The sequence below is a fragment of the Topomyia yanbarensis genome, chromosome 1 (assembly GCF_030247195.1).
Source record: "Topomyia yanbarensis strain Yona2022 chromosome 1, ASM3024719v1, whole genome shotgun sequence".
Lineage (NCBI taxonomy): Eukaryota > Metazoa > Arthropoda > Insecta > Diptera > Culicidae > Topomyia > Topomyia yanbarensis.
In genome coordinates this window covers 95,374,387-95,391,598 of record NC_080670.1, presented here as the reverse complement: position 1 = coordinate 95,391,598, position 17,212 = coordinate 95,374,387, and the positions used below count along the sequence as shown (strand labels likewise).

Genomic DNA, 17,212 nt, shown 5'->3' with positions numbered 1-17,212 from the left:
GACACATGATAGTGAGCTCGAGTGATTCGTAGTTATTCTGCCTAAGCTCGACCCTCATTATCAGAAGGCAAAAATTAAGCCCGCATGATATTAAGCCTGTTCTAATGACCCTGCCACTTCTAGCTTTCCGATCTGTTTACTTCACATCCTTGCTCTCACTTGAGTACTATGGCTCTAAGTTTCATAACTTTCCCTACCCAGTAATCTCTAGCTAATTGAATGTCGTTAAAACGTAAAAAAATTAAAAAAATAAGACTGGCTTCGGCAAATGGACGTTGAGTAGTTTTCGGTGTCAACGAATTAGAATTTATAAGGACCGTAAAATTCGAACGAATCTCCAACTTCAACTCGGTTAGTATTTCACCCTTAAGTTGTTCGACAATTTGGTTGTGTGCACCTAACACCTCTTTCTGTCCAACCTCATAGGCAGCTCTTACAGCTTGTCGATGACGCTTATCGGACATCAGATTAGTGCAGGATTTGCATAGCCAAAATATCTGCTTATTATTTAATACATCGTCAAAGCAGTTTTCGGCAATCCCGCTGCATTTGGGATGAAAAGTAGCATTGCAAAATCCACGGCAGGAGATGTGCGTTCCCGCAATATCATTTGCACACGAGTGGCACAGCAGCGTATTCATTTTCGTTCAATCACACCACACACTACACAAAAGCCGAACTGTTGTGATTGCACGATTCTACGAACAATGCCGCTCCACAAACTACTGCTGTCTCGTGAATGAGCGGGTTGATAGGGCAGCAATAAAATTGATTTTCACGGTAAATTAAATTGCTTCTTAACGGATAACACTATCTTCGATTGGCCTTCGTCACCTCACGGGATCGAAACACAAATAACAAAGGTAAACTAAACACGTAACACGTTAAAAATCAAAAAGAATGTGGGAGCGTTGTTTACTCAACTGATGCAAACGAATTCAAACTATAATGTATGTGTATGCAGTATAACAGTTATCGCCAATGATGAGCCAATTTGCACCATTACAAATTCGGCTCAGGCTAACTTATTGTACTGATACCCTGCATTGTTTGAGCTGATTAGTTGTAAAACATCTCAGTCATATTCAATACCGTCAAAAAATAGACGTGCGCGTAAGTTTACCGGAAGTTAGTGAAATCAACAATGGAAAAGGAAAACGATACTTCCATGGACTCGGAGGAGCTGCTGTAGTGTATTTGCAATTGGGCAAACATATACAAACGCTATCGTTTATAGAAGTATTTAAACTGTGTGTATTTTTTTTATTCATTTCGTTTATTTGATAGGCACAAATGCGTTAGCTTGGCGGTGCCAAACTCTTTTGTTTTTACATTTTGGATATGTTAAAACTAGGAGGTTACAACGTTGAAATATTTTGTTTTTACACAAGAAAAAAAAGGTTTACAGATCTTAAGACTAGAAATAAGATTCAATATACAAGAGAGGGCCAAAAGATTTTTTTTATGAAAAATTTTAAAACAAGGAATTCAGTTTGATATACAAGAGGGGGAATTCGTAAAATACTATATTTTTCGAATAATTTACAGTTATCTTAAAACTAACAATATAGTTCAATATACAAAAGGCGGAACAAATATTTATGAGAAATTTCACAGATATCTTAAAACTAGGGATACATTAATTCTATTTACAAGATGGAGGACAAGAGTTTCAATAAAGAGTAAGAATTACAGCTATCTTAAAACTAGGAATACAGAATACAAATTTGATTTTTTAACGAAGACTTATGCTTGGGCAAGATATTCAGAGGAAGGCTTATTTCCACATCAGTGTAGCAGCAGTTGTATCAAGGACAGGGGAGAGAAGGCGTATGGTGACAGGGAAAGAAGAGCAAAACTTGCAACTTTCGCTCAAACGGGGGGGGGGGGGGGATCAGCGAAACAAATTTGCGCCTCAGTCTAGTAAGTCGTCGAGTACCGGGTTGGCGGATGGTATTCTTCGGACCCGCGGGGAATTCTTCAAAAGTCATCGGACATCAAGTCGCTCTCGCTTCAGTTTCCTTCTATGCAGGCGTAGTGGTAAAGGCGACGGCGGTTACATAGTGGCACTCTGGAGCTGATCGGTTCCACAAAGCAAGAGGAAATTTCTAAAAACAAGAAATAAAAGAGAGGGGCTAAATTGGGATATTTATCGTTTTAATAAAATTGTAAATAAGGGACATACAGTGGAGATCGCGATTTGCTAGCATATCCCAGACTGGAACATTGGGTGGTCTACCTCGGGCCCGAAGGGAATCCTTTAACTGAGACCTGGCGTCACAATACTCGGCCCAAACCCAGACAACGTACTCGATGTCGTGATAACCCTCGTCACAAGCGCACAGACTACTCTCCGCAAGCCCAATACGCCGCAAATGTGCATGCAACGTGTAGACATGAGCCGGGACATTACACGAATGCAGTCCCGACCCACATCCATCCCCTTGAACCATGGCTTCGTTGATACCTTCGGGATAATGGAATGTAGCCATCGTAATCTGATAAGATTTTTCAGATAACGTATACAAGGACTCCCGTATCTTCCCCAGAAAATACGGGAATTGCCTTTTAGGCGTCACCGCACGAAGAATTTTGATAGAGCTGAGGCTGTCCGAGATGATGAAGTAGTGATCTGTGGGCAGAGTGTCGATGATCCCAAGGGTGTACTGAATAGCAGCTAACTCTGCGACGTAAACTAAAGCGGGATCATTGAGCTTGAATGAAGCGGTGATAGTATTATTGAAGATACCGAAGCCAGTGGACCCATCGTGATTTGATCCGTCAGTGTAGAACATTTTGTCACAGTCGACTTCTCAGAATTTATTATAAAATATATTGGGGAGGAAGAGATTCGTGGAATACCGGATCACATACTCCCACAAGAATACAGTAGAATCAGAAGTATCTAGAAAACGGGCATGGTTGGCATTATACGAAGAAGGATTGATGCTCTGTGCCATGTAGTCGAAGTACAAGGACATAAAACGGGTTTGAGAATTAAGCTCGACGAGTCTTTCGAAGTTTTCAATCACCAACGAGTTCAAGATATCGCATCGAATGAGCAATCGATATGAGCGTTCCCAAAATCGATTTTTCAACGGGAGAACGCCCGACAGCACTTCGAGACTCATCGTATGGGTCGACTGCATGTACCCTAAGGCGATACGCAAACAACGATACTGAATTCTTTCGAGTTTGATGAAATGTACACTGATAATATAACTTCGTAAATATAATGAAATCGATCATGCAATGCACGAATTCATTCATTGTTTTCTGGAACGAAGTACTTTCGTGCATTGTAACTAGTAGGTTTCGTTCATTTCATCAAAAAGAATGGCCGCTTGGTGAACGAAGGCTTTCGTAAATTTTACACGTTTAATGTACACTGCACGAATGTAATCGTTGATAACGACAGTATTTTTCGTGAATGAAACGAAATGTTTCGTTTATTTTAATAAACGTTTGTGTATAATACGAACGATTTCATTACTCACACGAATTTATTTCGTTCATCTTAGGAAAGTTTTCGTATTCATTATTTTTGCAATCGATATTTTAGGATCGATGTTTGACGACTAACTAAACTAACTAAAAGAATCGATCTGACAAAATCGATTTTATTTTAACCTGCTCACCTGTATTGAGGACTAGAAAGATTGTGGTGTGATGAAATGGACGCTTGATGAACACATGTTTAAGTAAATTTTACTTATCTAGTGTACATGGCACGAATGAAACGAAATGATTCGTTTGTTTCAATAAATGTTTGCGTATATTACGAACGACTTCGTTGGTCGCTCGAATTCATTTCGTTTATTTTAGAAAAGTTTTCGTATTTGTTAGCCTCTTATTGTTTTCGGTCGATCTTTTGGGATCGATGTTTGACAACATCGATATTTTTTAATTTAAAAAAATCGATGTGGCCAAATCGATTTTATTGTGGTACGAGGAAATGGTTGCTTCATGAACGAAAGTTTTCGTAAATTTTTCTTGTTCAGTGTACATTGCACGAATGTTGTCATTGAAAACGACATTATTTTTCGTGAATGAAACGAAATGTTTTGCTTATTTTAATAAACATTTGTGTATATTACGAACGATTTCGTTGGTCGCACGAATTCATTTCGTTCATCTAAGAGATGTTTTCGTAATCATCTTCCATCGTTCATCTCTCGTCATTCTCGATTAGTTAAATTTTGTGAGGAGTAAAGTCATAACGTTAAAAGTTAATTAAGTAGTTAATTTCTCCTGGTAAAATAGTGGCCCTGTAACTAGAATCTTCATCTAACCGATAACAGCGCCATTCGACATGGCTGTTAAAGCAATCACCGATGAAGCTCACTTCCAAACCGAACTAGCCGCAGCAGGAGGAAAATTGGTCGTCGTGGATTTTACCGCAGCTTGGTGTCGACCGTGCCGAAGCATATCGCATTTGTTTGATCAGCCCCCGGCGAAATATCCAAAGGCTGTGTTTCTCAAGGCGGATGTCGACAGATGTACCGAAACGGCGCCGTCCCAGGGCATGTCGACCATGCCAATGTTTATTTTCTACCGAGGCAGAACAAAGATTGACAGGATGCAGGGTGCAGACATTAATGGACTTGAAGCCAAAATACAGAAACATTACGTCGCCAGCTTGTATGAATCTGGAGAAGATTACGGTCATGGAATGTTGGACTTGAACACCTTCATCCAGAAGAACCAGTGCGAATGTTTGAACGAATCGAACGACCACCCGATGGTGAATGCGCTTAGTTCCAGCGGTGCTCATCTGGTGTCCGATTGTGACGAACAGTTGATAATTTCGATTACCTTCAATCAGCTGGTTAAAATCAGTGCCATCAAGTTCAAAGCACCGCCCTCTCACGGACCGAAAAAAGGTGAGAATCTTTATCAATCAACCAAGCACCATCGGTTTCGATATGGCCGAATCGCAAGTTTCGGTGCAGGATCTGGTACTGGGGAAGAAGGATCTTGTGTCGGGATCGCCGATTCCGTTGCACTTCGTTAAATTTCAGAACGTGCAGAATATGCAGCTGTTCGTGAAGGATAACCATTCTGGTGACGAGACGACCATTATCGATCATTTGGCCTTCATCGGGTCACCGATTGCAATGACTAAGATGAATGACTTCCAGCGGGTGGCTGGGAAGAAGGGTGAAAGCCACTAGATAGTTTGAGCCGCCGGGAGAAGGATGGTTAGAAGGCGGTGGATAGGTGCGGTGAAGAATATGTTTGATCGTATATTTAAAAGGTTAAAGATTGTGATCTTTTTATAAATTGTTCAATAAAATAATGAGCAGGAAAAAATGGCATATTATTTTGATGTTGCTCCGGCAGAGAAAAACTCAATCTTATTCATACAACGAGCAGTTCGCGATGGCTCAGCTGAATCCGTACAGCTCCGGATTCTGGATCAACTGGAAACGAAAGAGGTTCAGGAAATCTTCCTGAAACCGGAGGGCACGGATACGGCTACTAAATAGTCAGACTGAGACCGTCGTGATGAATTGTTGACGTATTCTACCTCTATTGAAGCTTTTTTGACGTTGACGGTTTGACGAATAGTACTCGTAAATATTACAAAGATGTTCGTATATAGCAGCGAACAATTCGTTTGCCGAATGAAGCTGTTTCGTAATAAGCCAACGAAAGTCGTTTCGTGGTATTCACGAAAAATTCGTAATAAAAAATAAAAATATTTCAATAGAACTACGAACGATTCATCATATGTACGAAAAAATTCGTACATTTTATGAAAATTGTCTGTACGAAAAAAATTCCTGGCGATTTACGAATATATTCTACCAGTGTATGTTCGCGGCGGAGCGCAAGCAGAAGCATCCGTATTCCATTACCGACAGTATCGTTGTTTGATACAACCTAATTAGGTCTCCTGGGTGGGCACCCCACCATGTTCCAGATATTGTCCGGAGAAAATTGATCCTTTGTTGGCATTTTTGTTTCAGATACCTAATGTGACATCCCCAGGTACCTTTAGAGTCGAACCAGACCCCGAGATATTTAAATGTGAAGACCTGATTGATCGTTACACCCATGAGTTGAAGCTGGAGTTGCGCCGGCTCACGCTTCCTAGAAAAGACGACCAGCTCAGTTTTCTCCGTGGAGAACTCGATACCCAGCTGAAGAGCCCAAGCAGACAAATTGTCCAAAGTATCTTGTAATGGTCCTTGCAAATCGGCAGCTTTGGGCCCTGTAACAGAGACCACCCCGTCGTCCGCAAGTTGCCTTAGCGTGCATGAATTGTCAAGACAATCGTCAATGTCATTCACGTAAAAATTGTAGAGTAGGGGACTTAGACATGAGCCCTGGGGAAGACCCATGTAGCTAAATCGCGATGTTGTTAAGTCGCCATGCGAAAAATGCATATGCTTCTCAGACAACAGGTTTAGTAAAAAGTTATTTAAAATCGGCGAAAGACCATGCTGATGCAGCTTCTCTGAAAGAACATTGATAGACACTGAGTCAAAAGCCCCCTTAATATCTAGGAAAACTGATGCCATCTGCTCTTTACTAGCATAGGCCATTTGAATTTCTGTTGGGAGCAACGCAAGACAATCGTTCGTCCCTTTGCCTTTGCGGAAGCCAAATTGTGTATCTGACAGTAAGCCATTTGCTTCAACCCAATTGTCGAGGCGAAACAAGATCATTTTCTCGAACAACTTCCGGATACAGGAAAGCATTGCAATCGGTCGGTACGAGTTGTGGTCGGAGGCTGGTTTTCCTGGTTTTGCGATGGCGATGAACTTCACTTGCCTCCAGTCATGAGGAACAATGTTACCCTCAAGGAACTTGTTAAATAAATTGAGCAAACGCCTTTTAGCAGAATCAGGTAGATTCTTCAACAAGTTGAATTTGATTCTGTCTAACCCCGGGGTGTTATTGTTGCACGATAAGAGGGCAAGTGAGAACTCCACCATCGAAAACGGTATTTCGTTCGCGGTATCGTGAGGAGACGCGGCGTGGTGTGTTTTCTGTACCGGGATAGAGTCCGGACAGATCTTCTTGGCGAAGGCGAATATCCAGCGGTTTGAATATTCCATGTTCTCGTTGATACTGTTTCGGTTACGCATACGTCGAGCCGTACCCCAAAGATCGCTGTTTCGCCTCATCGCTGTTTCTCTCGTTAACCCGTCGACGAACCGGCGCCAATAACTGCGTTTCTTGGCTTTCATCAAACACTTCATTCGCTTTTCTAGCGACGCGTATTGTCGATAGCTATCGGGTAACCCGTCGTCCCGGAAGGCTTTTTACGTGGACTTTTCCGCGTACAGTTCTGAGCACTCTTTGTCCTACCAAGGGGTGGGAGATCGTCCGTGGGTGTTCGCGCCCGGTACTGGTTTAGTCTGAGCTTGATTCGCACTGTCGAGAATCAAGCCAGCCTGTACTCTTCCTCCGGAGGAAGTTCTTGAAAGGATTCGATTTTAGCGGATATCGCGGTCGCGTAACACTTCCAATCAATGTTCCGTGACATTGATTGTTTCTGATGGTCTTGATCCGTTGGCAATTGAAATTACGATAGGCAAATGGTCGCTACCGTGGTGATCAGGGATCACCTTTCACGTGCAATCTAACTGTAGCGAAGTCGAGCATAGAGATAAATCCAACGCGCTTGCTCGTGCTGGTGGTGTAGGAATCCGAGTCATTTCTCCCGTGTTTAAGATGGTCATGTTGAAATTGTCGCAAAAATCTTGGATTAATGTTGATCTGTTATCATCGTGAAGACCACCCCATACCGTACCGTGCGAGTTAAAGTCTCCTAGAACTAGCCGCGGCGCCGGTAGGAATTCCGTGATATTACAAAGCGTTCGGTTCCCTACCGTCGCTCTAGAGGGAATATAGATGGAAGCAATGCTAAGGTATTTGCTTTTGATCCTTATTTCACAAGCGACAACTTCAATGCCTGGTGTCGAAGGGAGGTTAATTCGGTTGAAAGAATAGCACTTTTTAATACCCAAAAGTACTCCTCCATAGGGGTTTTCTCGATCCAAACGAATTATATTAAAGTCGTGGAAGTTGAGATTTATATCGGAAGTTAACCAAGTTTCACATAATGCGAAAACATCACATTTTAAACTATTTAGTAAAAATTTAAAGGAATCGATTTTCTGGAGGATACTTCTGCTGTTCCACTGTAGAACAGTGATCGAATCGGTGACCTCGTTCGATGACTTAGTCATCGAAGGATACGATCGCTGCAAGGAGGGGTCATTTAGTAGTCAACTGCTTCAAAAATGTTTGCACTATAGGGAGAAAACGTATCAGAAAGCTTGATCAGTAACATTGAAAGCTGTGAAAATTAAGTCCACGATGTCAGAAAATTTCATTAGTCCATTACTGGACTGAGTGTCTGTTTGAAAAAGATGGACACTTGGGGTTTCTGGTGTCCCTGGAAGTGGTGGGTACTCCTTGTTTGAATTAAAATTTCCAAATCCGGGAGCAGATTGCTTCGGCTTTAGTGCATCACTTCCGTTGGTTTTATTAGATGTGGTTGGCGCACTCTCAGAGGAGGACACCTTGGGACCCTTACGAGGTAGTCTAGGGGAGGCAAGATTTCTCCGCTTCCTGAACTCCCCCGGGTTAACAAAAGATGTTGCCTGTTGTGGATTATCAGATTCTTGCTTAACAGGAGCCAAAAGAGCAAAGGAGTTTTCGGAAAGGACATATGGCGAAGCATTCTTTAACATTTCTGCATCAGAGCGTTTCGAGCGTTCCTTGAGGGAGCGCTTAATTTTATCCCCGCGCTGTTTGTACGCAAGGCATGATTTAAGAGCATGCGAAGCACCCCCGCAGTAAACACACTTTTCAGTGTTTTTGTCACAAGAGTCATCCTCATGCTGTCCACCGCACTTGCCACATCGTTTTTTACAATAGGTGACTGTGTGGCCCAACTGTTTGCAGTTGCTGCAGTTCATTACCCGCGGTACAAACAGGAGTACAGGAAGGCGAACCCTATCCAGAAGGACGTAATTTGGAAGAGACGATCCGGCGAAAGTCACCCGAAGCGAGGCTGATGGTATATAGGATTCTTTATCTCCAGCGAACGTGTGCAATTTCTTGCAGTCTAATATATTCACCGGTTTTAGTAGGGGTTTTTTAAAATAGTCAGCCCCATACTTCAGCACGTCCTCGTATGTCAAACTCGCCTCGGTTATGACCCCGTCAACCTCTTTTTTTACAATGGAGAAGACCTTTACGTCTTAGTCCAGTACACGTGCTATTGGTAGGGTCCAAGCTACCGCACGGGGTGCACTGGGGGCGTGTGACGCTGCCATTAATACCGACTAAACTCCATTGGGCTCCGCCATCGTTCCTCCCAGGAACTACCTCTCGGTATTACTTCTGGGGGGATGGCTGTACTAAATTTACTCATTCACTCTCACTCACGCGTTCATACGTCCTGTATGAGGCTTACTTGGGTGCTCTCTCTATCGCACCTTGATTCACTCTCAAACACTGCCACATGAGGCTGACTTTTTTGCTCACCTTTTTCGTTCCTTGCGAGGCTGACTTGTGCGCTCACCTTACTCATTCCTTGCTAGGCTTACTTTTGTGCTCGCCCCACCCATACCATGTGAGGCTGATTTGGGTGCTCACCCTATTACCTGATTCACTCTCGATCGTGCCACTCTATTGTACCTCTGTCACTCCCCCTGGCATCTTATGTGGGACATTTTTCTTAGGCCCCACTTCTGACATACCATGCGAGGCTGACTTGTGTGCTCACCTTTTTCATTCTTTGCTAGGCTTACTTTTGTGCTAGCCTCTACCATACCATGTGAGGCTGACTTTAGCGCTCACCCTTAACATGCCGTGTGAGACTGACTTGGATGCTCACCCTTTCACTCCTCTGCCACACCATGAGGCATCGATAGCTAAGTCCCAACATACTACGCTACGACCCTCCCGTCTTGGCATGAGGCAGTCCACTTATACGCCTATACACTCACTCTTCTGTCTTGCTTCGGGGTGGCTGGGTTTACCCCTTACGCGGTTGCCAGTCGCTGCGCCAAACCTGCCTCGGCATGAACAGACCATTCACTCCCTTTTTTGCGCTTGGCCTTTTTCGCTCCAGCTAACCAATCACTAGTTAGCCGTGCCCGTCGTCTGTTGCTTGGTTCGCCAGATTACCTGTAGCCTACAGGCAATCTGGATGGTAGCAGCCGAGACTGCGTTCCACTTCTCCACCGATTGACACATCCGCTGAATAAGGGTATCAGGGGTTGTGTCCCAGCCACAGACGTCAAGCATTGCTCTTCTTTCGACGTCGAACCGATGACATACGAACAGTATGTGTTCGGCAGTTTTGTCTACACCTGGGCAGTCCGGGCAGACTGGGACCTCCGCGTGCTCGAAGCTGTGGAGGTACTGTCGGAAACAGCCATGGCCTGACAGGAATTGTGTCAGGTGGAAGTGAACTTCCCCATGGGGTCTTCCCACCCAGCTCGATATGCGAGGTATCAGCCGGTGGGTCCACCTGCCTTTCGAGGAGTTGTCCCACTCACGCTGCCATCTGGCGACCGAGGTCACCCTGGTGCGCTCGTGGGCTCCCCTATTTCCACGTAGCTCGAAGCACTCCTCATCTTCCCGAATGACCAGCCCGACTGGCATCATGCTCGCTATCACGCAGGATGCATCGTGTGTTACCGTGCGGTAGGCAGATATCACTCTGAGGCACATCACGCGGTAGGGCTCTCCAGTTTCTGTAGGTAACTGGTTACCCTCAGTGCTCTTTACCACGACGGGCCGCCGTACCTGAGGATAAATACGGCAACGCCTGTCAGTAACCTACGTCTACTGGCGCACACCTTTGAGCTGTTGGACATCATTCTCGATAGAGCCGCAACAGCAGTCGACGCTCTCTTGCATGTATATTCGACATGGCTGCCGATGGTCAGCTTGTCGTCTATAATGACTCCGAGAGACTTCAGACTTCGCTGTGAAGTGATCGCGACTTCTCCCTCATGGATAACTGCATGTTGTGCCGACTTGCGGTTGTTGACGATAACTACCTCCGTCTTAAGATGAGCGAGCTCCAGGCCTCTCGCGCTCATCCATTCCTCCACCGTGTTGATCGCGTGTTCTGCGGTTCTACCTCAGGAATTGACTCCCCGTATCTTGACCCCAGGAGGGAACTTCAGTCTCAGAACCCCGTCATACATGAGGTTCCATAGCACCGGGCCTAGGATCGAGCCCTGCGGGACTCCGGCAGTAATCGGGACCTTTTTCTGACCGGCAGTACAGTAGCAGTACGCGGTTCTGGAAGTAACTTTCCAGGATCCGGTACAGACCCACCGGTAGGCTAAGCCGGTGTAACGAGAGCGCAATGGCATCCCAGCTTGCGCTGTTGAATGCGTTCTTCACGTTAAGTGTCACTAACGCACAGTATCGAATACCTCGCCTTTTCCGTTGGATCGCTATCTCGGCAGTATTTATCACTGAGTTGAGAGCGTCCACTGTGGACTTACCCTTCCGAAAGCCAAACTGGTTGCTTGACAGGCCGTCCGTACCTTCCGCGTACGGAGTTAGCCTGTTGAGGATGATCCTCTCAAGCAGTTTGCCAGTCGTGTCGATCAGACAGATTGGTCTGTACGCCGATGGGTCGCCTGGCGGCTTCCCGGGCTACGGCAACAGCACCAATTTCTGCCTTTTCCATCTACCGGGGAAACGGCACTCGTCAAGGCATCTCTGCATAGCTAGCCTGAACATGTTCGGGTTCGCTATGATCGCTGCCTTGAGAGCGTTGTTTGGAACTCCATCCGGCCCTGGAGCTTTGTTCATTGCTAGGGATTTAGCCACTGCGAGTAGTTCTTCATTCGTCACTGGAGCCACCATTTCGGCCGTGCCCGCACTGTTTCGTAGTGCAGGTGGCCTGGGGCTTGTGGCTCGAGCCGGGAAGAGTACTTCGATAATCGTTGCCAACCGGTCCGGAGACCGTTCTGGGGGGAGGAGCCCCCTTTGGTCTTGGCCATCACAATCATGTAGGCATCACCCCACGGATTCGCGTTGGCACTCTCACACAGGTTGTCGAAACACGCTCTCTTGCTGCTTTTAATGGCCTTGTTAAGGGCCAATTTCGCAGCTCGAGACACTTCACGGCGGTTCTCTCTTGCATCTTCGGTGCGAGCTCTTTGCATCCTACGTCTAGCTCTGAGGCAGGCTGACCGTAGAGCTGCAATCTCAGCACTCCACCAGTATACCGGGCATCTGCCGTTTCTTGGCAGTGTTTTTCTCGGCATAGTGGCGTCGCACGCGCGTGATAGAACAGCTACCAGCGCATCCCCGCTTAGACTGTCGGTGTTGGCCTCCAGTTCCAGGGCCGCGGTGAAAGCTTCGCTGTCGAAGTGATTGGACTTCCACCCGCGTACCTAACAGGGATCTCCCGCCCTCGGATGCTGCACATCATAGTTGATCCTAAAGCGGATTGCTAAATGATCGCTATGGGTGTAGCCTTCGTATACTCTCCATTCCATGAATGGAGCCAGACTCGGGCTGGCAAATGTTACGTCAATCCACGCCTCCACTCCGTTTCTACGGAATGTACTAGCGGATCCATTATTAGCTAGTACAGTATCGAGTTTCGCAAGCGCCTCCATTAGCGCTTGACCCCTGCTATTTGTACAGCGGCTGCCCCACTCCACTAGCCAATCAACCCAATCAAGGAATTTTTCAAAGTGGAAGATATGTGCGACACTTTTCTGACCGTTCACTTCGAAACCGTCAACTTCAAAGGTTGCTCGTCAAAATGAATTTTTAACTAGATGTTTTGGATTCAAAAAGAGAGTATATCGATAATATCATGACCAGACATTACATTTATCCTCTCGCGGAGAGGACAAGCAACGCTTTCCACTATTGTTGATAACTTGTGGATTTGAAGCAAGGAGAGAATGCCTTATACCTATTCAGTGTCTATCGTTAACATAGCATGCGAGTATTTTTTCCTATATTGTTGGAGGAAAGATTCTAATTTTTCCTTTTTTCGTTTATCGCTTCCTTATGGACTTTGATCTTATCCTCCTTCCGTAAGAGATGATAATTCTTTCTCATCAGTCTAGAGTTGACGATAAAGTCAAATAACGCGCGGTATTGTGGACTAGCTAACGAATTGTTTTTTTTAGCTCATCTGATTGTACCACGGCTTTGCTTATCTTTGCATATTATAATGTCATTTTCGATGGCTGTGCACCGGAGTAGTTTGCCAATGGAAACTGTAGTGTTATTCACTTCTGCTCAAAAGTGCACAAGAAGTACAAAACCAGTACGCGTAACTACACGGGTACCCATAAATTCATATTTTCCAATCTTCTGGGAGAGAGGATAAACTGTTCTCGAAGAAAATGAGCTGCTGATAAAATCAACTCTCTGCATGGAAGGCAAAAATATTTCTCGCTTGCTTTGGACGTGAGGATAAGATACTTGGTCGTTACCAAGGGGAAATAACATGCGAGCGACCTAGCTGTATCTTACGTGTGAGTGATAATTTTAACCACTGATCATGACACAGTGGTCGCAATGGTACCAAAACGTGCGTTCAATTAATGTTGCTCTAGGAGTTGATTTTATCGATATGGTGTGTTAGGAATATTTTTTTCACAATGTAAGCCCTCTTCTTTTGATGTATGATGATTATTTCACCTAAAAGTGAGATAGACAATTTATTTCCACTAACTTTCGATATAGAGTCATGATGTCAATTACCAATTTATAGAATATTCTACTACGAGAAAACTTGCTAAACATGCAAACCCTCCAAAATGTAATGGTATTGCGATAAAGCGCGTTGTTTGTGGGAGGCACACAAAAAATCATTCTTTCATTATAATTTCGTTCTGAGATTTTTACAATTCTTCAAATGTTCTGTAAAATCGTTGAAATTAAATAAAGAAATTACAGATATTTGTCGAAGACGTCAAAATTTTTTATTTCAGAACTTCAGAGTTATTAAATAACGTGGGTAAAAAATACCGCCATTTTGAACGTCAATTACTAAGAGACGTGGAAATATGTGGAAGACATTTCGATTCTATGGAAAGATAGTGAAAAATACTACAAGAAAAAATACTACATACAACGAGCATCCACCGGTCTGTATATTAAAAAATACTTTCCGGCAATTTTGTTATCTGTAATTTTTTTATTTCCACAACATTTAAAGAATTGCAAAAATCTCAGAAAAAAGTTATAACGAAAAAATGTTTTTTGTGAGCCTCCCACAAACACCGCGCTTCATCTCAACACCATTATATTTTGGAGAGTTTGCATGTTTAGCAAGTTTTCTCGTAGTAGAATTTTCTATAAATTTGTCATTGACATTATGACTCTATATCGAAAGTTAGTGGAAATAAATTGTCTATCTCACTTTTAGGTGGATTATTCACAATTCAATATACATCAAAATAAGAGGGCTTAAATTCTGAAAAAATGTTCCTAACACACCAAATCACTAAAATCAACTCCTAGAGCACCATTAATTGAACGCACGTTTTGGTACCATTGCGACCACTGTGATGAGTGTAATATAAATATGAATTATATGAAAAAGCTATTATCAATTTCTAGGAGAGTTATGTGATGATCTGTGTATTCATATACCATCAAAATTCAAACTCGCGATTCATCGAAATGCGTAATGCAAAGGAAAAACACCTTAACTTTGGAAAAAGTTCGCTCTTTATCTTTGTAGTAATTTTCATATTAATTTTTCAGGAACAGTTAATTTATTGTTGAGTAAATTCACAAAATATTTTCGGAATTGTATTCCTTGACTCACGTAGATGTGTTTTCATACCCTGATATTCAAAATCGGTTTAGTTTTGCCCCTTAAACACCAGTAAAGAAGTACTCTATACGTAATGATCTCGTTTTTAGTTGGTGAAAATTGGTAAGCGAGGAATAAAAACACAAAATGTTTAATATCTCTGCCGCTTGTGAACGGATATAATTGCCTTGTTTGGGCCGGTTCAGGCGATATAATTGCCTTGTTCGAAAGTTATTCGCTTCAAACCAGCCCTGTTTTGACAAAATTACCCATATCTCAGAAAGTAAACAACATATCGAAAAACAAAAATAATAGTGTCAAATGGGAGTGTTAGGCCTTTAATTTGAAACTAGTTTCATTAAGATCGGTTCAGCCATTGCTGAGATAATTACATGACCTTTTGCACATACATACATACACAGTATTACACACATATACACACACATACAGACATTGTAACTCCGCTAGCGAATGACGGATCCCAATAGTAGCATGTCTGTAATAACATACGTACATGGAACTATTGAGATCCAGAGCTACAGGTCCAAAGCCCTGGTAAAGGAGGATGGTTGTGATGATCCGGGCCGAGATCACCACGTAAAGCAAGGTAGGGCATAACCCCAATTCCAAGGCGTGAAGCGACCCGTGCCGAGGGATGAGTGATCGAGGAGGTGAAAAAGATGCTCGATCGTTAACGGAGCCTGTGGGGTACCTGGGCAACCCCCACAGTAAGCGTCCCTTACCACGCTAATGCGGAGCTCTGGCGTGGCGGACATATATTTCTCGCGCTACTCGTGGGACTTTTCATGGAGCAAAACAAAAATAAAAACAAACAGACGGAGGTGCCAAACCCCTTCGCAAGAGGTGGTTTGGCGAGGTCTCCCCCCCGTGGGGAGAGTAGTGGAACGATGAGTGCTGTACTCGAAAGCACCAGTGACCCCCCAGCAGCGGTAGGCAATACCCCTACCAATGCATCGGAGGGGCCAATAGCTGCGATGCGCAAAGTAGCGAAGCAACTCGATGCTATAATCGACTTCGCTAGCGCAAAGCAGAACATAGCCAAGGAGTTGAAGTTGAGCCTTCTGGAGCTCCGGAAAGCTGTTCGTGTCGCAAGACAGGAACAGCAGGCATATGTTGAGAGGGTGGAATGTCGGGAGAGGCCCGACAGAGAAACCCAGACAGTGGCCTCCAATAGGGAGGAAAGAGAGAAGGTTAATAGAGGTTCACAGACAGTGGCCTTTACCTTCTATGGAGCAGCCACGTCGATCGGAGCGGCGACCGAGTTCCCCTCGAAGGGAAAGGGAAAGGGCAATCGCAAGACGGCATCGAATGCGAAGCGCCCTAGGAAGTCGCCAGGAGAGGGTGCCAAAACCGACACCACTCGGCGTGCAACCGTCAAGGTCAAACGCCGCCTGGGTGAGGTAAGCGAGGGCGAGAGTGACCTCGCTGTGGAGAGCGATGGTACCAGCAACCCGGCACGACCGGGGCAGGGGGGCTCAAACCCCTGGACGCTGGTTACCAAGAAAAAGCCGGCACCGAAACCGGAGGTACCGCGGCCTGCGAGGAAGGCCAAGGACAGAGGCGAAGCCTTGTGGTTAAAAACCGACAAGGACAAATACGCCGATGTCCTTAAATCGATGAAGGCGGCTGAAAGCCTCTCGGCCCTTGGGCAGGATGTGCGTAGCGTAAGACGCACCAACACGGGAGAGATGCTCCTGGTGCTGAAGCGAGGCGCACAATCAAGTGCAATATATAAGGCCTTGGCTCAAGAGGTCCTTGGCGAGGGCGCCCAAATCAGGTCGCTAGGAGCGGAAACAACTCTCCAGTGCAAGCACTTGGACGAGTTCGCGACCGCAGAAGACGTCGTCGCAGCCGTCAAGGAGCACTGCGGCGTCACAATCGAGCGGGCCTCTGTGCGATTGAGGGACGGACCCTCTGGCACCCAAGTAGCCTACCTCAGGCTACTCAATGCGGATGCCAAAAAGGTAACCGAGAAAGGGAAGCTGAAGATCGGCTGGTCGGTATGCCCTATCAGTATACCCCAGCCGCCTTCAGTGGACAGGTGCTATCGGTGCCTAGAATCCGGCCATAAAGCTTACGAATGCAAAGGCCTAGACAGGAGTAAGCTATGTCGTCGATGCGGCGAGGAGGGGCATAAAGAGCGGGGGTGCACTAAGGCATATAAGTGCCTTATCTGCACCTCGAAGAAGCAAGCCCATAAACATGCTATGGGCGGACCTTCGTGTCCCTTCGGCGAGTTAAATAAGAAGAAGCCGTGAGAGTCACACAGCTAAATCTTAACCATTGTGCAGCAGCCCAACAGCTGCTGTGGCAGTCGGTCTCGGAGTCGAGGACAGATGTCGCCCTCTTATCAGATCCGTACAGCATCCCTGCCGGCAACGGCAATTGGGTGTCGGACGGGTCTGG

General features: G+C 45.0%; 1 protein-coding gene and 1 pseudogene across 1 annotated transcript in view; both read left to right on the top strand.

Moving 5' to 3' along the window:
- The window catches only part of LOC131678069 (neuroendocrine convertase 2), a 388,069-nt gene that overhangs the window by 256,739 nt on the left and 114,118 nt on the right, over nucleotides 1-17,212 (top strand). The window lies entirely within an intron of this gene.
- Nucleotides 4,122-5,725, top strand: LOC131678071 (thioredoxin-like protein 1; annotated as a pseudogene).